The following is a 24,382-nucleotide window of genomic DNA, read 5'->3' as shown; positions in this document are numbered from 1 at the left end:
AGCCTGACACTCTATCCACTGAGCCACCACCTAGTCAGGCTTTCTGTTTCCTGATTTACTTATTTCACTCAGTATAATATTCTCAAATTCCATCCATGTTGTCATCATGGAAATATGCCATCATTTCTATGGCTGAGCCATATTCCATTGCATATTTAATTCTTGATATCTTTAGGTATATCCTTACATTTTGATAATAAAAAACAGAAATGTATAAGAGAAAAGTTTCTACCACTAATCAATGCAAATTTTGAAAATATTCAGTTATAAAAATATTCATAATATTCAACCATAAGGAATAAAACTAAAGAAAGCAGGAATATTTCGTAGTGTCAACATGCTGAACAACAAACCAGAAATAACTGAGAATTAGATCAAGCCTATAGAATAAAAGATTTTCGAAGAAACTAAGAGCAAAATACTTGATCACATTTTTATGAGAATTTTCCTGCCAAAACTACTATTTCTGGCAATAAGTACAATTTGACCACAGAGCAGCCATCCATTTGTTCTAGAAAATTGAATATTGAACAATTATTCTTCTTTGGAAATGTCTCCAAATTGCTTGCTTGCCTCCTTTGCAAATAACCAAAGATTGCTGAATATATCTGAAGATCAATTAGAAAGTCCCCCCAACCCTGCTTCCAAGCTTTCTACTTTAATAGAACACTTGCCACTCAGTTTCTCTGTGTTTCTTCTGTTTACTCTATAAAACTAATTCTACTTTCTAACACCTTTGACAGATAAAAGGTAGAGTGGCTTAGCCCTGGTCAGTTAGCTCAGGTGGTCAGAGCGTCTGCACAAAACATCAAAGTTGAGGGTTTGATCCTCGGTCAAGGCACATACCGGAAACAGCCAGTGAATGCACAACTAAGTGGAACAAAAACTGAATGCTTCTCTCTCTCTCTTTCTCTCTCTCCTTTCCACCCTCCCTCCCTCTATCTCTCTAAACTCAATCAATCAAAAAATAAAATGTAGAGTGTCTTACTTAAGATCATATGAATGATTCCAAAATCTAATTTAGGGCTTTGATCTTTAATCCCTCCTAAATATTTGAACTTAAAATATTTTATTTAAGTTATTGTGACCAAATAAAATACAATGGATGTCATATACTATTATAGATTTCATTTAGACCAAGATAAAAATTAGTGGGAATAAAAGCATGTTTCAGCCCTGGCTGGTTGGCTCAGTGGTAAAGCATTGGCCTGGTGTGTAGAAGTCCTGGGTTCGATTCCTGGCCAGGGCACACAGGAGAAGCGCCCATCTGCTGCTCCACCCTTCCCCCTCTCTTTTCTGTCTATCTTTCTCTTCCCCTCCCACAGCCAAGTCTCCATTGGGGCAAAGTTAGACCAGGTGCTGAGGATGCCTCAGGTGCTGGAATGGCTTCGATTGCAAAGGAGCAGCAACCCAGATGGGCAGAGCATCACCCCCTGGTGGGCATACCAGGTAGATCCCAGTCCAGCGCATGTGGGAGTCTGTCTCTCTGCCTCCCCGCTTCTCACTTCAGAAACACACACACACACACACACACACACGCACGCAGACACACACACACACACACACACACGAAAAAGCATGTCTCAGTACCAGGCTAATGCCTACACTTGAGGTGAGTTTCTTACTGAAACTACAGTGATTTGAAAAGTATTCTATTCCATCTTTGACAGATGAACATTAAAACCCAAAGGCAGAATTGAGTCAATAATTTAACATGAAAAAGTCAAATTAAGAAAGTGTAAATGATTTTGTGATCCCTGATAATGGGCGCGTGCGTGTCTGTGTTTGCACAAACACAAAGCCTCGGGTAGATGACATGAAGGCCCTGTCTTGTTGACAGGGAAGAAATGTCTGTGATAGAGAAAAGGAAGTAATCTGAAATACAAATGAACATTTGGGAAATTTTAGTTATGCTCTGGGTTGGCTGTGTCTTTCTGACCCCTGGAGTGTTGCTTTGGTCTGGTCACTGGACCCCTTCCAGCAGCCAGTGTTCTTTCTGAAGCTCAAACCTGCCCAAGTCTCTTCCCTGGTCAAAGCCTCTATTCATGGTTTCCAGTCGCTCTTTGGAGAAACCTACTTCCTCCTCAGCATCTCAGTGGTACCGTCTTTCCTCCAACCCTGCCTTGCTCGCTCTTGCTTCTGGTGTCTTCACCTGCTGCTTGCTCTGCTGGGAAATACCACTGTCTCTACTGGTCATTTCCTTTCCTGGCTAACCCCTCTTCCTCTTTCCAATCGACTGTTTCAAATCCTCCTTCTGGAACACCTCTGACATCCACCTCCCTCCAAGCACCCGTGGGGTTCCAGCACCCTCCCCTTAGCTTTATACATTATCCTGTGGCATTGGCTGGTGTCCTTGCCTGTGAGACCCGCTGGATTGTGACACATCTTTATACATCATTATACAACAAGTATCCTGCAAAGTTCATAGTATACAGTAACTAGTCAGTAAATAGTAGCCTAATTAAATGAATAAATGTGATTATTTTATTGATAAAGTATAAAAAAGAAAAAATATACAAAGGATAAGGAATGACAAATACTTTCTTTTAAAAATGAGACTCAGAAATAAAATCATACCCTCAACCTGCTTTTCCAAGCGTTTAAGATCTCAGGAAAATAGAGCCTGCCTGACTTGTTATTATACCAATAGCACACCAACGATATGATATGTGGTCTGCTGACAAAATGGAACGCTTTGCACAGCCAGAAAATTAGATTAAATCAAAACAAACTGATTGGATTTAAAGATTTTATGGGGTCGCCGTCTTAAGAATCTTGCATTCGAGAATTGCCAGAAGTGGGAGGATTATATCACCCATGAATCAATCCTCCATGTAAAGAAGGACGTGAGTGAGGCGGCCTGGGCGGATGCTTCTGCAGCTCAGAGCCTCCGAGGAGAGTTCATGCTGCTGACCCCGTGCTGCTGACGCGTGTTTCTCAATACTTCTCACGTGCTATGTTGGTGTTACTTTGGAGTGAGTCAGTAAGGTGCTGCTTGTCAATCGCAGGTACTTTTCACATATAATTCTTCTACTCAAACGTAATATGTACGTGGATTAAGAATAACTGGATGCTTATCACAGACGTGGCATATTTTTAAGTGACTGAATTCTAGTCAGATGCCCTCTAAACGTGCTTATGTAAACTCTACTTTATGCTGCAATTCCTCTCATTTATAAATTTAATTTACTATCTTCTAAGTATTTTTCCTTACTACACTAAGAATTTGAAAACATCTCACTCAAAATATGTATGTATAGCATATACTAGGTAAAATGAGAAACAGCCTTTAAAATCCTTCCATGGATACAAACATACACACATCTACACACATATACACACATCAAGGTTTTAAAGATCAACTAAAGTTTTATCAGATTTTAAATAAAAGCATTATTACAGACATCGTTATATGATTGACATTTTCCAGGTTAAAGTATAAATTAAGAAAAAATAAAATTGCCTCTAACATATTAACATGTTTACATGTTTGACTGTACAAGTGAGTTGTAGATAAGACCATAAAGAAAATATTTCTTTAACCTTTTAAAACAAAGGCAAAAGCAAAGTGTCTCTCCATAGGAAGTTACGTATATATTTTGGCCAAGGGGTTGAGGGAACAGCTCTCTCAAACTTCTTGTCTTTGATACTTCTTTTACACCCAGAGATAAAGATATCTGTCTGAGAAAAGCAAAATGTCACTCCATAATTCTCTGCTGTCTAATTTCAACATTTAAGTAATTAGTTAATTACCATGGTGAATAAAGGGTATCATAAAAATATACAATCAGTTGTTCTAATATTAGGGAACTTATTCACATTATTTTGAGTGCCAAAAAAATAAAGTGTTGTGGTTTTTTCTTTTCTTTTGTTTTGTTTTCTGACAGAGACAGAGAAAGGGACAGATAGGGATAGATAGACAGGAAGGGAGAGAGATGAGAAGCATCAATTCTTTGTTGTGGTACCTTAGTTGTTCGTTGATTGCTTTCTCATATGTGCCTTGACCTGGGGCTACAGCAGAGCAAGTGAACCCTTGCTCAAGCCAGTGACCTTTAGCTCAAGCTGGTGAGCCTTGCTCAAACCAGATGAGCCCGCGCTGAAGCTGGAGACCTCGGGGTTTCAAACCTGGGTCCTCCTCTGTGTCCCAGTCCAACTCTCTATCCACTGTGCCACTGCCTGGTCAGACAAAGCATTGTTTACTAACTAGAAATATTAATAATGATATCAGGAATTATTTTAAAGAATAGAAAAAGAATAAATATAGAGTTTACCTCTAATAATTTTCTATTTTTTATTAAATGTATTGGGGTGATAGTTAATAGGGTCATATAGGTTTCAAGTGTATATTTCTATGATATGTGATCTGTATATTGCATTGTGTGCCCACTACCCAAAGTCAAATTGTCTTCCATCATCATCATAATTTGGTCCCCTTCACCCTATACTACCCTCACCCCCTTCTCTCTGGTAACTACCATACTGTTGTCTGTATCTGTGAATTTCAGTTTTATATTCTACATATTAGTGAAATAATATAGTTCTTAGCTTTTTCTAACTTATTTTGCTTAACATAATATTATCAAGGTCATCCTATTGTCACAAATGACAATATGAAACCCATTTATGGATGAATAGTATTCCATTATAGATATATACCACATCTTTATCCAATCTTCTATCAAAGGATACTTTGGTTATCTTTATGTCTTGGCCACTGTAAATAATACTATGTATAATGAAATAGGAGTGCATATATCTTTACAAATAAGTATTTTTTGAATTTTATGACTATATGCCAAGAAGAGGGATTGTTGGGTCATTCTCAATTTTTTGGAACCACAGACTGTTTTCCATAATGTCTGTACCAGTTTACATTCCTGCCAACAGTGAATGAGGGCTCAATTTCCTCCAAAATCTCTTCAACCTGTCTTGTTGATAATAGACACTCTAATAGGTGTGAAGTGGTATCTCATAGTAGTTTTGACTTGCATTTCTCTAATAGCCAGTGAAGTTGAACATCTTCATATACTAGTTTACTGTTTGTATGCCTTCTTGGGAGAGATGTCGTCAAGTTCTCTGCCCGTTTCTAAATTAGATTGTTTGATTGTTCAGTGTTGAGTTGTGTGAGTTCTTTATGTATTTTGAATATTAACTCCTTGTCAAAACTGTTGTTTACAAATACTATCTCCCATTCTGCTGTTTGCTTTTTTTGCTTTGTTGATGGCTTTCTTTGCTGTGCAGAAGCTTTTCTTATTTCCTATAAAAGCTATAGAATAATAAACCAAATTTTGAAAGGTGTATTAGAAGAAAACCAAGTCCAGCCTGACTGGTGATGGCAAAGAGAATAGAACATCAACCTGGGATGCTGAGAACCCAGGTTCAAAACCCTGACGTTACCGACTTGAGCGCAGAGTAGCCAGCTTGAGCACAGGGTCATCAGCTTGAACGTGGGGTCATCAACATGATCCCATGGTCGCTGGCTTGAGCCCAAAGGTCACTGGCTCGAGCAAGAAGTCACTTGCTCAGTTTGAGCCTTTCAGTCAGGGCACGTATGAGAAGAAATCAATGAACAACTAAGGTGATGCAACTACGAGGTGATACTTCTCATCTCTCTCCCTTCCTTCCTGTGTCTCTCTCTAGAAGAGAAAAGAAGAGAAAGAAAGAAAGAAAGAAAGAAAGAAAGAAAGAAAGAAAAGAAAGAAAGAAAGAAAGAAAGAAAGAAAGAAAGAAAGAAAGAAAGAAAGAAAGAAAGAAAACGGAGAAAATCAACCAAGCCCAGAAAGTCCCAAACCACGTCCACGAAGGAGGTCAGTTTTTAAATGGATTTTCTAATCCAGTAGTCCTCGAAGTATGGTCCCTGGACCAGCAGCACTTGTAACACCTGGAAGTGCTTGTGAAATGCAGAATCTCTTGGTGCCGTCCTAGACAAACTAAATTAGAGCCTGCATGGCAACCATACTCCTTAGAGATCAGTATTAAAGTTGTGTATCAAACTGTATTAAAGTTAAAAAAATCCAATGCACTCTATGTGTATTAAATTTTGAGAAGGTGTATTCTGTTACATAGTTGTATATAATTCATTCATCCTCAAAGCTCAAGGAGACTGATCATACCTCATATTCATAATGTTCTATTTTACAGGAAGAAGGTATGTTTTAATTTTACAGACACAGAAAATATAGTGTGCATAATGGATGTGATTTAACACATATCACATTGTCAGTGGTGATAAATTAGTTGATGAGCAATCAATATTAAAATGATTTTTCATAGTATTCTATAACTTGAGGCTGCAAAAGGAATGATGTGTTAGATAATAAAAACAGGCTCATGCTAACATCCTTGGGTTTTTATGCAATTAGAAGTTGCATACTATATAAAGAGGACCGTTTCTAGAATAGTTTACTTTGTCTGCTATTTTTCTTCTGCTCATGACTATCAGTAATTAGAGCTTTATAAATCTGTGTGATTGCATAATGAAAAAGACCTCTGTACTTTTTTTACCGTCTATATTTTTCTGTCAATTCATTTCCTGATTTTATTATACCATCCTCCCAACCTGAATACTTTTGCTATTTTAATAACTTTGATTCATTCCATTGCTTTTCATGCCTAATTCTAATAAACAAATATTTATTACTCTACACTTCTTTGGGCAAAGCACAGTGTGGGGAATGGTGTGTAATAAAAGTTGAATAAGATACACTCTCTGCTCTCAGATACATTCCAGCTGATCAGGGGAGTTAAGACATATAACCATGATTAATTTCTGTGACAAAGAAAATGTTGCGGAAATGCAAAGGGCAGTCACTTCTGATTTGTGAAATTAGCCAAGACTTCCTGAAGAAGAAAGCATTTCAAAGTAGGCCAAGGAGGATGGTTGGGATAATAACAAGAAGAAAATCTTGTCAAGGGCATTTTGTGTGTGAATAGAGCAAGAGCCTGTCTCCAAGCGGTGGATTTTTAGAAGTGCCCAGTGAATGAAATAACCAAATCAGTTTAAAGCACAAGTTACTTAGCTACTTTTATTAAAGTATACAAAGTTAAAAATATGACTTTTAAATATATCTATAATAAGCTCCTGTAGCAGATTTTGTGAAAAACAAATTAATGAGTGAAGTAGCAAGATGATAAAACCAGTACAAAGGAGAATAAATCAGGCTGCTTAACCTAGAAGTCAGTGGGAAAAAAACCAAATCCCAAGAATAATGTTGCAAAACGAGATACATAATTGGTTAACCTCCTACAGGGCAATAAAGATGTAACCTTTGAGGTTATCTTTTCTAGTGGACAAAAATCATATGTTACTTATCAATCTCCTAAAAGTTAACATCTAACTTTACAGTCTGGTTTTAATCGATAGTAAACTGAACAGTTACAACTCCTTTGGGCACCAGCTAACTCTGGGGTCAACTGCTTGACAATGCTCAGACTGGACTTCAAAAGAGAACTTCTAGATAATTTTTAAATTGATTTGTCAACACCACTCACTCAAGTAGCTATTATCATACCCAGTTTGCAGAGGAAACTGAGTCTTAGAGATACTACCCAAATTATCCAAACCACATAGATAATGCATGAAAGAACTGAAACTTTAATCCAGATTTGTTTGATTTAAAAGCCATAGCCCTTGAACTACACAAAAGGAACACACAGTTTATATGTATCCTGTCCCAGACAACATCTCAGTGCTAAACAAATTAGATTAATTCAATACTTTAAACAAAATAAAAGCAAGCACCCCTCCCTTCCCAATCAGTAAAGTTGTTGGAGATCCTACTGCACAAATAAAGAGGCTGAGAACCAAAAGGACAGCAGGATGAAGGGCGGGTGATGCAGGCAGAGGGGAGTGATCAGGGGAAGTAGGTGGGACTCTGAATTCTCCGACGGTACAGTGTGTTCAAAGAGTAACATACTTCAGTGTGTCCTGAGGACAGGAAAGACAAAAGCTATGGTACCAGGTAAGTGTGGAGGGAGACACTACTTGCAACCTTCTTTGAAAGAGCTAGAACAGGGGTCGGGAACCTATGGCTCGTGAGCCAGATGTGGCTCTTTTGATGGCTGCATCTGGCTCGCAGACAAATCTTTAATAAAAAAATAATAACGTTAAAAATATAAAACATTCTCATGAACTAAAATACATTCATTTCCTACCACTCCTGTTCATGGTTGTGGGTGGCTGGAGCCAATCACAGCTGTCCTCTGGGACAACACCAAATTTTTATTGGATAACGTGTAACATACACGGGTTGTTGTGAGGTCAGGAAGTAAACTTCCCTCCTTTTTAATCAAAAGGTCAGCTAGCTAATTGCAGAAACCTTTTTGATGAAGAAGATGGCTAAAAGAAAAAGAGATGAGGAGTATCGTACTTTTCAGCAGGAATGGACAGAGGAATTCACCTTTGTGGAGAGAGCAGGTTCTGCAGTGTGTCTAATATGCAATGATAAAATTGCATCGATGAAATGGTCAAATATAAAGCAGCACTTTGACACACGCCATACTACATTTGCATTGAAATATCCAGTGGGGGACAGCAGGAAGAAAGCATGTCAAGAGCTACTGGTTACTGTGCAGAGTACAAGCTAGTCAGCAGCAACTCCGTGTTTGGACCCAACAAGGTGACTGGAATTCAGCTAGCTTTGCTGGTGTTTTAGCAATTGTGAGAAACAGAAAGCCATTCACAGGTGGGGAGTATGCCAAAACATTCATGCTTGATGTTGCCAATGAACTTTTTGACAACTTTTCGGATAAAGACAAGCTAATCAAACGAATAAAAGACATGCCTCTGTTGGCAAGAACTGTTCATGATCGTACCATCATGATGGCAAATCAAATGAGGCAACACAAGTGAAGGACATAAATACAGAACCATTATTTTCTCTCACTTTGGATGAGTCAACAGACGTAAGCCATTTATCCCAGGTCAGCATGATTGCAAGGTATGCTGTCGGTGACACACTACGTGAGGAAAGTCTTGCTGTTTTGCCTATGAAAGAGACAACAAGAGGGGAGGATTTATTCAAGTCTTTCACTGAGTTCGCTAAAGAAAAAAATCTACTGATGGATAAACTTATTTCAGTGTGTACTGATGGTGCTCCGTGCATGGTGGGGAAAAACAGAGGATTTGTAGCGCTTCTTCATGAACATGAAAAGAGACCCATCCTAAGTTTTCACTGCATCCTACATCAGGAGGCGCTTTGTGCTCAGATGTGTGGCGAGCAGCTTGGTGAGGTGATATCACTGGTTATTCAGATGGTCAACTTTATTGTTGCCCGAGCTTTAAATGATCATCAGTTTAAAACACTGCTCAATGAAGTTGGGAATAATTATCCTGGTCTGCTTCTGCACAGCAATGTGCGTTGGTTGTCAAGAGGGAAGGTGCTCAGCCATTTCGCGGCTTATTTGAGCAAAATCCAGACTTTTCTTGAAATGAAAAATGTCGAGCATCCTGAGTTAGCTAACACTGAGTGGCTCCTGAAGTTCTACTATCTCGTGGACATGACTAAACATCTGAACCATCTCAAATGTGAAAATGCAAGGTGTTGGAAATACAGTCTTATCCCTTCAACAGTGTTTGCATTTGAAAACAAGCTGGAACTCTTTATTGCCAACATTGAAACAGGTCATTTACTACATTTTGAAAAACTGGGAGAGTTTAAAGATGCATGCACAGCAAGTGGCCCTGCTCAACATCTTGATCTCTAGCAGCTAGCGGGCTTCACATCTAATCTCCTGCAGTCATTCAAAGCGCGCTTTGGAGAATTTCGTGAGCACACTCGTCTTTTTAAGTTCATCACCCATCCACACGAGTGTGCAGTGGACAGTGCTGACCTGAGTTACATCCCTGGTGTCTCTGTCAGAGATTTTGAGCTACCAACTGCTGACCTGAAGCCCTCAGACATGTGGGTGAATAAGTTCAAGTCACTGAATGAAGATTTGGAAAGACTTCCATGACAGCAAGCAGAGTTGGCGAGCAAATGTTAGTGGGGAGAAATGAAAAAACTTCAATCCGCAGACCAGCTGATTGTCAAAACTTGGAATGCGCTTCCCTCACATACCACACACTGCAGTGTGTGAGTATTGCTGTACTGACAATGTTTGGCTCTATGTATACATGTGAGCAGTCTTTCTCACATCTAAAGAACGTTAAGACCAACCTACGATCACGTTTAATGGATGGAAGTCTCCAAGCCTGCATGAAGCTTAACCTCACCATGTATCAACCAGAGTGCAAAGCCATCAGCAAAACCATGCAGCACCAGAAGTTGCATTAATGGTAAGAAGTACTTTATTCATCATTGGTTAGCAACAGCATAACAACATTATTAAAAAGAATTCAGAGACTTATTATACTTTAAAAGTGTTGGTCTTACATAAAAAGCACACATTTACTTGTATTTAGTGTTAAACATATTGTATGGCTCTCACGGAATTACATTTTAAAATATGTGGCATTCATGGCTCTCTCAGCCAAAAAGGTTCCCGACCCCTGAGCTAGAATTTCCTTCTTGTAGTTCTTAATCACTTTTGGATCATGCATCAATCTTTGATTCAGAGGAAAATTATGAAGTCATTCTGAAATGTGCATACCCATACTTAACGTACACAATTTTAAACTCCACTTTCGAAGTGTTGACTGTTTTTAAGACATTAAGTACTTCTATATAAAGACACCAATAAGTGAGCAGTGAGGACTTCTATAAGCTTTTTAGACTTTGGATTAACTTAGTTATGTATTGTTTAAGCACACTATTGGAGTAAATGGGGTTTTACTAAAATATGAAAGATGAAAAATAATATCAATCTTAACTTGCTCCAGTTAGCACCAGAACTGAACCCCCTAGGTCACGTTGATTCAATTTCAGCCATGATTTCTTTAGAACACCAACAATCAAACCCCCTGCTCTTTCCGGGCAGGAGCAGATGGGAGCACGAGATGGTGGCTAAAAGCAGACTCTAAAGCTAGACGTAAAGTTTTTAAACTTCTCTGCTTTAATATTATCTGTAAAGTAAGCATGGTAGGACTTACCTATGATGAGGTTTCAGTAAGTTTGTATCTATATTTGTAGCATTTAAAACAGTTTATCATATAGCAAAGGCTACATAAGAGATTTGTTAAATAAGTATGCAGCTCCCAACTTTTTCCCTCTCTTGAGCTTAAAACATATGGAAAACATGGCTAGCAAACACCCAGAGTCTGCAGTATCACCTGTTAAGGTCTATAATACTTCTATGACTATAGTTTGGCAGATATATCTCCATCTCTGGGCTTTAAAAGTTTTTGGGATTTACAAATGACACTCACTGATAACAAAACATCAACCTTTTTAAATCTGAAAAAAAAATATGTTCTCTTCCTAAAATAGAGATATCAGCTATAAATTATATTTTTCCTCCATGGGTTACTACAATTTCACTTCAAGATCCTGACTAATTATGCAATGTTAAATCTGAGTTTATTAGAGAAATTTGTCACTAATGTATATTCTTAAATGTTAAGCTTTATGTTATTGTACTTTGTCTTTTGAATTAAATTTGTCTGAGTTAATAAACTCTTCCATTATCTTTAATTGTGGCTTTATACCTTGGTAATTCTCTCTCTTAGAACTAATTACTATCTGGTTTCTAAATGTCTGGGTACAAAAGTCTCCAAGTTACATAACTACTCTTGGTATTTTACTGAAAAAAATATTGACTATTGTTCATATTTTAAGGCTTGTGCTTTAATCACAGTTGGAATAATTCTATATTTTGTTTTAAGTAAGAAGCAATATAAAATTTATACATTGCTCCACTAATGAGAATGCTTCCCACTCATTATATTAATTCTGATAAGGAAAATGTTCTTTCATAACATCTAACATGACCAAGAACACACAAATTTGCCTTTGAGAAAATTTTTTGTTTTGTGGATTAATTCTTGTGAATATTTGTTTTTATTTTTTTTCACAATCCTGGATAATATTTAACATTTATTTAACTCACTCAGGAGTTGTGAATATTCAAGCATTCTAAAGATGAAATGACTTTACCTAATTTAAAATCACTTATGCAAACATGATATATCGCACACCTTCTGGAGTTATGAAGCACGTAATATCTGAAGCCTTCTTTAATTTCTACTATGTGAACTTTAGAATGTTTCTCATTATGTTATTTATATGGTAGATTGTCATACATGTATTGATTAAGAAAATAAGGAATTTACTGATAAAGGAGGAAGAGAGAATTTTGACATGAGCGTATTTTATGTATCCATTTATTCAACTACAAATAAAGTTTTATTGTTTAATGAGAAGGGCCATAAACTAGATATATGACTTTAAATGTACACAGAGGGACATTCACTTTTTGACGGGAAATAATAATATTCTGGGTTAGATTATAAATATATCCTCCAACCAGATTACCTTCCTTAGAAAATTTCAATGAACATGTTCATATTTAAACAGTAGAGGGAGCTCTAAAAAAGCTTAGTAAGTGAAAAGGTGAGTTAAAAAGTTGTAGTTAATATAAGATTCTAAATAAAATCACTAAAAAGGCTTGAGTCATAAATCAATTTATTTTACTCTTAAGCACATTCCATTTAAAATCCTTTAGAAGGTTATTAAATTTTTCTTATTTTTTGAATCATTAATTGTCTTATTTTAAAATTTAAATATAAAAAGTCACTTGTTATTTCATTTACATCTCATTAACTTTATGTATAAATTTTCCTAAACATGTCTGGACGAAGTTCTTTTCTATGATTTATATTCTCTGTCTATGCATGCTATAGTTGCATTTAAAATCAGTGGAAACATGTTATTAAGTCACCAAGAATTTTCTGTTCTAAAGTTTGGCTCATTGACCCTGTAGGTCTAAACAAAACTGGACTGAAATAAGTGTAGCTCTGTAACAACCCAGAACTGGCCTTCAGTCAGTTAAGAGCATCATCCCAAAACAACAAGGTTGTGGGTTTGATCCCCGGGCAAGGCACACACACAAAGGAAGCAACCAAAAAATGCACAACTGAGTGGAACAGCAAATGCTTCCTTTCCCCCTCCTGTATCTCCCTTCCTCTCTTTGCCTCCCTAAAAATCAATAGATATTGAGCTCTGGCTGGCTGGCTCAGTAGGTTGGAGCGTCCTCCCAGAGTGGAGATTGTCAGTTGGATTCCCTGATCAGGGCACACACAGGGCTCATTTCTCTCTCTCTCTTTCTCTCTCTCTCTCTCTCTCTCTCTCTCCCTTGCCTCTCCCCCCCCCAAAAAAAAAAGAAGAAAAAAAAAAGGAGCCCAGACCTATCCCATGACAGGAGCTAGTTGATGAAGAGTTGATGTGTAGCTAGTATTTATTGAAATTTTAATAATGCTATTCTTGGTACCCTAATAAATATAAAAGGAACATAACCACATGAAAGTATTCTTAGCAGCTTTGGAAAGCTGTAACGCAGGAAGGAAAAGATTTAGGACCAGCGCTCGAGTCCCAAGAGGTAGGGGCACTTCTACTTCTTAGAAAAATAATTTATTCAGATATAATGACACATCTCAGGCTGGATTTAAGGATGATATGATACAATGAAGGTAATTTTCTTCAACTACTACTGAATCACAATTATTCAATAAATAATCCCCTTTTTCCATGCATATACACCAAAATTAATAAATGCACATAATCTATTACTCACACTTCCAAAATCCAAAAACTTTGAAAACTGATACTGTTTTTCATATACCTAACTTTGTGGCAGAGCATAGCCAGACCCAAAACATTTCAGCGACAAGGTGTGATCTCAGTGGATATAAAGTTACATATAAACATTGTATTTTATATTCTATATCCATCATTTTGTTGAACATTAACAAGTTTGATTACCGGGTGCTCATCCAGAACCCCAGATGAGTTCTTCTGTCACATCTTGTATATACTGTATGTCCCATTATTGTTGTAGACCCTGGAATCTTCTGAATTCTAAGACATCTGGTTTTATCTGTGACCCTATATCTGCCCTCCAAATTGTTTTCAGTATATGCTAATGATCATGTTTAATGTATATAGTTAAAAATTATATTTGGGTATCCTATCATGCAAAGAAGATCTAACCAATAATCCGTCATTAGATAGGACTAGTCCTGGCTGGTTAGCTCAGTTGGTAAGAGTGTCATCCTGAAATGAGAAGGTTGAAGGTTTGATCCCTGGTCAGGGCACATACAAGAGCTTTCTGTCTCTCTCTCCTTGCCCCCTCCCCTGAAAATAAGTAGGGCTGAAATTTTGTGTAACGTCTAAATTTATTATTTAAAGTTCTAAACCCTCCCAAATTTGATGGTATTAGGAAGTAGGGCCTTTCAGGTGTAATAAGGATTGGATGAGGTCATGAGGATGAAGGCTAAAGAATGAGATTAGTGCCCTTAGAAGAGTCAAGAGACAGTTTGCTTCCCCGCTCTGTTTTCTGCTATATGAGGACACAAGAGTACTCAACAACCTGCAACTGAGCAGATGGCCCTCACCGAAACCTGAACACGCTGGTACCTTAATCCAAAACTATGAGAAATAAATTTCTGTTCTTTATGACCAACCCAGTTGATGATGCTTTATGTTACAGTTACCTGAACTAAGACCCCGGCCATCACCCATGCAGGGATTTATGCCCACATCAAGCCACTGAATAGCTGACATCTAAGTTATCTCAGTATTATCACAGTGTTATGTGGAACCACTGTACCTTCTTGTTAACCACAGAGAGTCCTTTTTCAATAGATGACGATAACCTATTTATTTGCAGAATTCTCTCATCAACTGTGGCATATATTTACATCATTTAGTAGATAGAATACAGAATGTTGAGGGCCCACATATCATTAAGTGCTCTAAAGTCTACCAGTTAACAGGCAATCAAAAAGAAATTGATTCATAATAACTTCAGAGAGAGGGCTGATAATGAACTGATTTTACAACATCTCTAATAGATTTTAAAAACAATCTTGGTTCTGCACTAATGATTTGATAGATGGGATGACAGAAATGTTACCAGAATTTTTCCCAAAGAGATATAAAAATTGTATTTAAGAACATGGACTGTTTTCTGTTTCTTTAAATGAAACCAAAAAATTGGAAAATAGAGACAGAGATGTCAATGACAGGGAGCAATTTAGACTTTAGAAAAATTTTAAGTAGCTTAGCATTATGCAGGAACTCCTATTGGCCAAAGGTCTTTAAAAGATAATATGTCAACCATTTCTGATATAGCCTAGTATGTACAACACATACATATTTTTTTTTCTTCTTGATCCATAAGAGTTCCTTCCTCATTAACCTTAAAGGGAACCTTGCATTCACAGTTTCAATTGCTAATGTGAAGAACAGAAAATATGTCTGGATACTTTTATAATGATAACAGATATTATAACAAGACACATACACTTCCAAAGTAAGGCATGGGTAGCACTGGTGAGATACAATATCACATGAAAAGATGGCTTATTAAAGGGAATTTATGAATAGGAGCTCAACATCCCAAATACAGAATAGAATACTGGTAAGTACACCAGAATGCTGAATAAATATTACCTTATTAAAATACATCCATCAAAAATTTTAAGAAATGTAAAAATGTAGTTATTTCTAAGGCTATCACTAGTTTTTTCTTCACTTTCTTTTTAATTTCTTTTTTGCAATTTTCCAAAGCTGGAAATGGGGAAGCAGTCAGACAGACTCCGGCATGCGCCCGACCGGGATCCACCCGGCATGCCCACCAGGGGGCGATGCTCTGCACATCTGGGGCGTTGCTCTGCCACAATCAGAGCCATTCTAGTGCCTGAGGCAGAGGCCACAGAGCCATCCCCAGCGCCCTGGCAAACTTTGCTCCAATGGAGCCTTGGCTGCAGGAGGGGAAGAGAGAGACAGAGAGGAAGGAGAGGGGGAGGGGCGGAGAAGCAGATGGGCACTTCTCCTGTGTGCCCTGGCCGGGAATCGAACCTGGGACTCCTTCACGCCAGGCCGACGCTCTACCACTGAGCCAACCGGCCAGGTCTTTTTCATTTCATAATTTTAATTTAATTTAATTATTTTTTAAAATGGAATCTATTGGGGTGATATTGATTAGTAAAATTACATAGGTTTCAGGCATCCCATTCCATAATATATCACCTGTACACTGACTGCCACCCCATTGCCACCCCAAGACAAGTCTCCTTCTATCACTGATTGTCCCCCATTACTCTCTTCTATCTCCCCACCCCTCCTCTTCCCCATAATCACCACACTGCTGTCTGTGTCTGCCTTATGTCCCAGCAATCTCTCTTCTGGGACTATATCCAAAGAAACCCAAAACACTAATTTGAAAGAATATATTCACCCCTTTTTTCATAGCAGAATTATTTACAATAGGATAAAAAAACAGCTGCGGTATATTTACATAATAGAATATTACTCAGCTGTAAAAAAGAAGGGACGTCTTATCTTTTGCAACAGCATGGATGGAGCTGGAGAATATTAGTATTACATGAAGTGAAAAAAGCCAGTCAGAGAAAGACAAGTACCACATGATTTCACTTATATGTGGAATCTAATGAACAAAATAAACTAGCAACCGAGAGAGAAACAGACTCATAGAGACAGAGAACAGACCGACAGCTGTCAGAAGGGAAGGGGGTTGGGAAGTGGGGGAAAAAGAAGGTGAAAAAATTAAGCAGCTCTTCTTCATTTTTAAATTTTAGACTGCTTTTGTCCTCACCTTCTCTCTCTTCCTTCTATGGCCACAGCGATGATCATTTATTTGTAAGTCACAGCTTTATTTTGTGGGGGTTTTTCTGCTTTTAGTGTTAAATTAGTTTAATACATTTTCCTAAAGGTAGCTGACTGAGACGTTTTCTTTCCTACAGATAAAGACATAAACAGTTTAACCGATTTATGTTCAGGTAGTTGGGTTTTAGTGCCTCTGTGACTTACTTCCTGCTAATTAACTTTGGTGTGTCACCGTGAAATAATAGAAAGATGCCTGAAGAGCTGACCCGTTGTTTCATCTGATCACTATACTAACATCATACAGAGCTCTCTTCCCTGTTCTTTTTTCCTTCTTCCTCTCTCCCTTTCACTCTCCCTCCCTTTCTTCTTCTCCATCTTTTCTCTATGTTCCTTCCTCTCCTTCCCTTCCTCCCCTCCATCCAGTGCATTGATACTTGGAATGCTATGTTAGGGTGCATTTAGAAAACATTAATAACTAGACGAACATGTCAGGAGCAAAAGCGCTTGTGTTTGTCTTTTCCTGTCGTGCATCTTTTCTTTTATAATAGGATTATTATATTCCATAAAGGTCGTCTGAATTTTTAAAATGGATCCTCATTTTTTAGTGACATCTTCTAGTGATGCTTATTGGGAAGTTTCTCAAGATAAATTGTTTCGAGGGAAAGAGAACAGAAATCAGAGATTCTAGGCACTCTACCAGGCCTCAGGGGCAAGTGGCCCATGGGGTCTCTGAGCCCAGGCAGCAGGGAATCGGGACTGAGTGTCACCCTCAGGTCTGACACGGGCTCTGTGCTGCGCCTCACGCTGCTCCCACCTGAGCTCTCACTGCCGCGCAAACGATTCTAATTTTAGAAACCATGTTTGTTGCACTTCTGTGTGGGCCAATAATAGGCACTCCCTGCACACGTGATTAAGAAGATTTCTGAGTAAACCACATTGTATCAGACCTTTTTGCCTTATTCCTTTGTAAACCGCCTTGGTATCCAACGCTCTGCTGTGTTGGATACGCACTTTCAAGGTTCCCTCTGGCTGGTTGGTCTTAATATAGAATCCACACTTACAAGACAACGCACGGGCCTCAGGACCCCTTGACACAAGCAATTTACAGCCATTTCTGTCTGTCAGTAGAAACCCAGTGGACAAAAAGCCTAGATATTGTTGAGAAGAAACTTTGATTTCTCTGTAAATGCATGTTTCACAGTGACAGAAATCTCAGTGATCCATGTGGATGGCAATTAAATGGTCTCAGATCCGTGGTAAGGCATAGGAAGAGGTGACAGATAAGGAAGGATGGCGGTGTGTCTACTGTAGAGCAGTCATGTATTTTACCGGACAATACAAGAGTACAGTTAGCTCTGCTGCACCAGTGTGTCTGGCTACACTTGGTAGAAATTTGGTGATACCTCAATATGTATCCTCCATGTGCAGCCAATCAAAATCTATTTTTTATTGCTTATTAACCAGAAACAAACAACCAAAACAACAACTTTGCTTCTTCCTTAAGATGAAATGTTATGAACTGCCTGTTTGTATCCTCCAAAATTCATATGTCGACATGGAACCTCCAATGCGATGGAGTTGGTGGGCGGGCCTTTTGTCCTCCAACACGTGAAAGTTTTAAGTGCAAATCTACCAGATGCTTTGTGTTCATAAACGACAAAAAGGGGAGAAATGGAAATGTTGTGCCCTAACAGCACTGCAGGAGAGTACGCTAGATACTTAATCAAACTCAATGCTGTGTACCTGGAATCGAAGAAACACAGAACTTCAGAGCTGCTGCCTTCACAGTGAACAGTTAATGAGAATTCTCAGGATTCTGTGGCTACTGTACGCCAATGACTAAACATACATATGTCTTATTTTTGAGTCAGTATTAAATATTAAATAGTATTTTTTTACATATTAATACATTCTTTCTACTGAGGTTATGATCCTACAAAAATAAAAAAAGCAATCAACTTCATAAATAAATCAAAAAATCATGAGTTGAACATATAATACTATATCAGAAATCAACGTGAGCCTGACCTGTGGTGGCGCAGTGGATAAAGCGTCGACCTGGAAATGCTGAGGTCGCCAGTTCGAAACCCTGGGCTTGCCTGGTCAAGGCACATATGGGAGTTGATGCCTCCTGCTCCTCCTCCCCTTCTCTCTCTGTTCCTCTCCTCTCTCCCCCCACTCCTTTCTAAAATGAATAAATAAAATTAAAAAAAAAAATCAACGTGAAATTTTCCTGTGCGTTGCTCCCAGACAGCTTAAGGCACTGAAATCTTGTTAGAGCAAAGAGGATGAACAAGTAGTAGTACACCCATTTGGATCACTCCACAACCATTTCGGTTCAGATAGATGGCTGATCGTTACAAGCAGAAGATCAGTAGCTGTCTTGCCTTGCGTGGGATAGTCATGATTTGCACCATGATCCTGACTTTAATTTTTAGCAGCTCCTCTCTCGTTTCCTTCCCAAAGTCCTCTAATTTGAACAATAAAGTCTACAGTCACCTGTTATATCTGACCCACCTTTACTGAGTATATATAAAAGAAGTTCAAAGGCAATTATTAAATCTCTGAGTATAAGACAAAATATCAGCACACAGAGAATATCATATTGTTTGAAAATAACAAGCAAGGAGAAAGAAAGTCTGTTAAGTAGGTACATCTGTGTTGTGAAGATAAACAGAGGTGATCAATTTCCTTCACTTTTCACTGCGCTGTAATTTATTGTTGATTTGGTCTCCTCGGAGCTCATAGTAAAAGTGACAACTCTTCCTAGAGAAACGTGAACGACGAAGCCCAAATCTAGTAAGTTCCCACCTCTCTTGCTCTTGAGAGATGAGCTAATAGCTGCAGGCCACGGAGGTTCCATCTTGGTACTCTCGGAAAGGGGAGGGCATCACGGAGCCTGAGAAGACGGGCATGTGTTCAACATCTGAGCCATTAACTTCCTGCCCTCTGACTGACACGAGGGGCACATAAATACAATTTGAATAAAAATGTGAGGGCAAAGTTCTTTTGATGGATTGAAAATGCTCTCCTTGTTAAAATTATTCATGTTATCACAGGGTCATTGCCAACAAAGTCAAGGGTGTTGGAATACTTTCATCAAATATGCCTAAATGGAGTCCAACTCTCCGTTGCAAAGAACCTGCTCTTTCATGTACTAGTGCAAATGATTTCCCTTTGGTTCATTAAACTACTTAAGATGCATTTTTCAATACCAAAGAAACACAGAATTTTCTATGTAAAAATATGGGAATTTGGAAATGTAAGGGTATCAAATGTAAGGGTATCATAATATTCAGATAATGCCTTTCCTTTAGATCATTTTTACATTTAAAAACCAAGCACTGATTAGAATCCGCATTGAAAAATCTTATGTATGTATATCATCATTGAGGTATACTTAAGTTAGAAAGTATATTGCTTAAGATATGGTTATTAATAGTGTACACACTGAACAATTACTTTATTATGATAACACATGTTATGCCATATGAAAAAATTGAGAATACTGTCTCTTAGGTACATACTGTGTTCAAAAGTTAAAGCTGATATATAGTCAGTATATTTGAGTCCTAAGGTAATGGATGTCAGTCACATCACAAACTTCTTATACCATCAACACCGGATAAATACTTGACAACTAAGAAGCAAATAAAAATTTGGGAAAATAATTAGATTGAATTCTCAGATCAGAATTAGCCCATCAGCAATGTAATTTAGCATTTAACAAGCATTTCCCAGTAATGAGCAAGAATAAAACTTATAAATGCCCAATTTGTTTCTTATTGAAAAAAAAATTGAAAGGAATATTCTAAAAAAGCAGCAAACAGATGTTTTGAGTTAGTTACCATGGACTAAGTATGGCAGAGTGGTGCTCTCAACATTATTGTAGTTACTGCCTCCTTAAAATTCATTAATACATTCTGCAGTACTCATAATAAAAGGCAGTGAGGAAAATCTCACTCATAAAAGAAGTGATGATAGAGCTTGAAACCTATTTTGTTTTCATATAAGGAGGTAAAACAATTTATTAACTCATTGAAAACTTCTCCAAAGCATTTAGCACAGCTTAATAAAAATAATCCTTTTTTTTTTTTTTTTTTTTGGTGGAGAAAGAGAGAGGGACAGATAAGGACAGACAGACAGGAAGGGAGAGAGATGAGAAGCATCAATTTTTTTGTTACATCACCTTAGTTGTTTATTGATTGCTTTCTCGTATGTGCCATGACCGGAGGGCTACAGCAGAGCGAGTGGTCTTTTGCTCAAGCCAGCGACATTGGGCTTCAAGACAGACCTTCAGGTCATATCTATAATCACATGCTCAAGCCAGCAACCCTGCACTCAAGCCAGATGAGCCCGCGCTCAAGCCAGCAACCTCAGGGTTTCGAACCTGGGTCCTCCATGTTCCAGTCCAAGACTCCATTCACTGCGCCACACCTGGTTTTCCTTACTCCTCTGTTAAGTCATCTATTCAAGAAACCAGTCATTCAAGTCTGAACATAAAAGTAAACAAATATTTGAGGGACCAGAGAAACAAAGAAAAGGAAAGTAGAGAAGAATGAAGTTCAGTGTTCATCAGGCCCTCCAATACAGTGGTACCTTGAGATACGAGCTTAATTCAGTCTGTAGCCAAGCTCGTAAGTCAGTCAACTCGTATATCAAACAAATTTTTCCCATTTAAAATAACTGAAATAGATTTGATCTGTTCTAGCCCTGTGACACATCCCAAAACCATCCTAAATTATGAAAAAAGACGTTTTTAATTAAGAAACACACATGTATACTTTACCAATGCATAACAAAATGTATGAAATAAAAGAAAAAAGTGTTATTTAGTACTGTATTCTTTATCTTGGAGACAGATGAGTGTGGCTAACAGAGGTGAATGGCAGAGGAGGAGGGAGGGAGGAAGGGATGCAGGCACTGTAGACACGTAAACTAAAACTGCACTTTCTTAACACTACATGTAAACTAAAACTGCATTTTCTTTACTTGAAACAAAACTAAAACTGTACTTTCTTTACTTAAAATAAAGCACAAAAACTTAATTCTCAAGAAAATGCACTTTCTTAACTTTAATCTTAACCTAAGCTTAACATTATGTATTTTTCATTTAATCATCATGTGTTTTTGCCTTTTGGGCTGCACTTTTGACAATTTCACTTGCAGGACTTTTGAATAAAATTCTATCCACAGAGGTTTGCTTTTGCCTGCCTTTTACAATGTTACGGAAATGTGACAAACAAGTGTCATTAAAAAGTGCTGAAGCACGACAATTTGAAACTTTTTCTGGGTGTGTTTTTTTCAATAAAACTTCAAAGCTTCTCCCACATTGCCAGCATGTCTTTAATTCCACTTGTAGAAATCACTTCCTCTGACTCTACCTTCTCCTCACTACTAATCTCTTGCAGAAGCTCAGTATGTTGCATCATCTGTAGCTTCTTCAACTCCTCATTTGAGAGTTTCTCCTCATGTTCCCCAATGAGCTCGTTTACATCACCCTCATCTACCTCCAGAGCCATCAACTTTCCAAGGGACACAATCTCCTCCAACACTTCTACCTCAGTCTCAGTCTCTGGTTCTAATTTTTTGAAGTCCCTGTCTGCAACAACATCAGGCCATAACTTTTTCCATGCAGAGTTCAAAGTTCTTCTTGTAACCTCTTGCCATGCCAAGTCAATAATGCATAAACATATCACGATGTTGAAGTGATCTTTCCTAAACTCTTGAAGAGTTAGATTTGTATTCTCAGTCACCTCAAAGCAGCGGTGGAACAAGTGCTTTGCATAAAGCTTTTTAAAGTTGGAAATGACCTGCTGATCCATAGGTTACAATATTGATGTCATGTTGGGGGGGATGTAGAGGGCTTTCATGAATTTGAACTCATCAAGAATGTCATCTTCAAGACCAGGTGGGTGGGCTGGAGCATTTTCAAGGATTAGTAATGCTTTCATCAGGAGTTTATTTTCTTGAAGATATTTCTTCACTGCAAGACCAAAGACGAGATTTACCCATTCAATAAAAAACTGCTTTGTAACCCATGCCCTAGCATTGGTGCACCACATAACCTGCAGTTTTTCTTTAAGAATCTGGTGAGTCTTAAAGGCTTAAGGATTTTCGGAATGATACACTAGCAGTGGTTTTAGTTTACAGTCACCGCTAGCATTTACACACAATGCAAGGGCCAGACAGTCCTTCATGGGTTTATGGCCTGGCAGCTTCTTCTCCTCTGTGGTGATGAAATCTTCTGGGGCATTTTTTTTCCCAAAAAATCCTGTTTTGTCCCAGTTGAACACTTGTTGGGGGATGTAGCCTTCCTTTGCAATAAGCACAATAAACATGTGATGTACTCCTCAGCTGCCTTAACATCAGCACTCGCAGCTTCATCATGCCTCACCACTGAGTGGATGCCAGATCTCTTCTTGAAATTTTCAAACCAGCCATGACTTGCCTTAAATGTATCATCTGCTGCCTCTTTTGAGGTTGATGGTTCTTTCTTCTTCAAGTTGCCATAAATAATATGTGCCTTTTCACATATTACTGTCTCTGTCACTGTATCTCCTGCCAGCTCTTTCTCTTTCACCCGCATCAGCAGAAGCTTCTCCATTTCTTCATGGATATTTGTCCTGAACTGGGACAGAATTGTAGTTCCTTTCGCTGGATTTGTGCTTTTGATGGCATCCTTTTGTTTAAGGATGGTACAAATTGTAGGCATATTGTGGTTGTACAGCCTTGCCAGTTCAATCACTCATATACCACGCTCATGTTTTTCTATTATTGTTGCTTTATATCTATCAACATCATTCTCTTCTTCTTCTCACTACTGTCCTTTACACTCACTTTCTTTGGCTCCATGATAGCACACAAAAGAAGTTAGTAAAAAAATGCAAAAATGATGCAAGAACGAGTACAGGGCACGAGATTTGACTTGATTCTGCGGGTAACACATGAGAAAGAATGAGATGCTGGTGTTGTGCTGCAGAGACCGGACCCGTGCGCCAAAGCGTCAACTAGCGGCAGCTTCCCGAATCATGACTAGGATCTCGAACAAAAACACGGACTGAGTCGCAGCTCATATCTTAAAATAAAATTTGTATGTTGGTCTGTTCATATCTCAAGGTACCACTGTAATAATACCTGTCATTCAAGCCTTGACTTTTAGATTTTTATTGAAAATATGTATTTCACCACAGAGATAGAATATAAGTGGAATCAGGAGATGGCATTTCAATCAAAAAACCTTATTTTTAGTAGAGTCTAAAGGAAAACATGACAAATGCTATTTCAGGTATGATATTCTGAAAGATTTTGTCCACAGGACTAACAAAATCTGCTTCATCAGAATCGTTTAAGTAAAGGATGCTGAGTTTTATTCTCCAATTTTGGTTTTATAAGATCAGAATAAGAACAGGTGAATGAGAAGCAGCAGCGGAGACTGAAAAGGGAATGTGACCAGAGAGACAGTTCACGCTGTGCTGATCTTGGCGACAGACACAAGGAGAATGCAGAAGATAAAAAAAGATATGTCTGCCTCATAAGATACATCAGCAGGAAGCTGGAAAGACACAGCAATCATAAAACATTTGTGACTAACATAAAAAACTACATGCATTTATTCTAATCATCATTTCAATCTCTATCAGTTGTTGAGTATCTGC

The 24,382-nt window shown here is 38.1% G+C and overlaps 1 protein-coding gene across 19 annotated transcripts in view; it reads right to left on the bottom strand.

Moving 5' to 3' along the window:
• Window positions 1–24,382, bottom strand: part of ROBO2 (roundabout guidance receptor 2) — a 1,433,919-nt gene that overhangs the window by 1,144,508 nt on the left and 265,029 nt on the right. The window lies entirely within an intron of this gene.

Source organism: Saccopteryx bilineata, chromosome 8, assembly GCF_036850765.1.
Source record: "Saccopteryx bilineata isolate mSacBil1 chromosome 8, mSacBil1_pri_phased_curated, whole genome shotgun sequence".
NCBI lineage: Eukaryota > Metazoa > Chordata > Mammalia > Chiroptera > Emballonuridae > Saccopteryx > Saccopteryx bilineata.
Note: the sequence above shows the minus strand (reverse complement) of the source record. Positions and strands in the feature narration are given on the sequence as shown.